General features: G+C 40.8%; 1 protein-coding gene across 1 annotated transcript in view; it reads right to left on the bottom strand.

Annotated features, from left to right (window-relative positions):
• LOC103362861 (unconventional myosin-XVB-like) overlaps nucleotides 1–1065 on the bottom strand; it is a 68155-nt gene that overhangs the window by 36754 nt on the left and 30336 nt on the right. The window lies entirely within an intron of this gene.

Below are 1065 nucleotides of genomic sequence, written 5' to 3'. Positions count from 1 at the left end.
TGTAACGATTAATTGAAACCTCAGCCTTGACCACAAAAATTTCCCAGCATCTGTGTCATGTAATATCAGTAGCCTGTTTTGAAGAAAGACTAAGCATACGTGGCATCAAATGTAGTCTATAGGCTACCAGGTCACATTTTATTAGGGTCCGAGCACTACAGTGTGTAGGACCCTATTGTAACCCTTGTGATAATTTTTGTACTGACTTTTGAAATGCGATTTTTAAGGGCCTAAACATGCATAGAAACTCACCAAAATAGCCACACACATCAGGACTGGGGAAAATTTTGATATTTTAAGGCAGCTGGACATGTCAATGCCAAAATGGCTCCACAGCGCCACCTTGAAAATTTCAACTGAGTCCCATCGGAAGCATGTTTGACCTAGACCTACGCAATTTGGTATGGAGGAGGTCAGGGTGAACAAAAAAGTCAGTGACAACCATACCCTAAACCCAACAGGAAGTCCGCCATTTTGGATTGTTTGTTTGTCTAACTTGAGCTAAGTCCTCCTATGGGGTAAGTCACAGAACACTGTAATTTGGGTAGTATGTAGAATAGGCCTTGAAGGTAAAATGTTTGTGTCAAATATGTCAAAATCATCTGCAAAGGTTATAGGGCGTGGCCTCGGCAGCCCTCTGATTTTTGATCTCTCACCATGACAGAGCAAGTACTGTGTAACTACCCTGTACATGCTCCAATCTGCCTCAAACTTTTCACATTTGATCAGACTGCTGTCGTGATCACATCCATATCCCCAAATCCACAGTCATAGCGCCACCTATTGGTAACAGGCTGTTTGTGCCATTGTTTCAAACTTTGTGATATTCTTAAAATTGGTCAGCTAAGTCTTCCCACATTGACGATACTACAGTGCGAAGCCTTTGCGTTTTCAAGCAATGCCGTTGTCGTGGCTATGCATAGTTACTTTGACATGGAAAGGACTTTAAGGAAGGACAACAAGTTTAAGTAAAGTATTAGGAGATGGATGAACATATTAATGTTTTAAGTGTTTTCATTTAATTTGTTGGTAAAATATTCATCCTGTGGAAAAAGCAAGAATGGC

The sequence above is a fragment of the Stegastes partitus genome, unplaced genomic scaffold, assembly GCF_000690725.1.
Source record: "Stegastes partitus isolate 25-593 unplaced genomic scaffold, Stegastes_partitus-1.0.2 Scaffold609, whole genome shotgun sequence".
Classification (NCBI taxonomy): domain Eukaryota; kingdom Metazoa; phylum Chordata; class Actinopteri; family Pomacentridae; genus Stegastes; species Stegastes partitus.
This window is presented reverse-complemented; position numbering and strand designations above follow the sequence as displayed.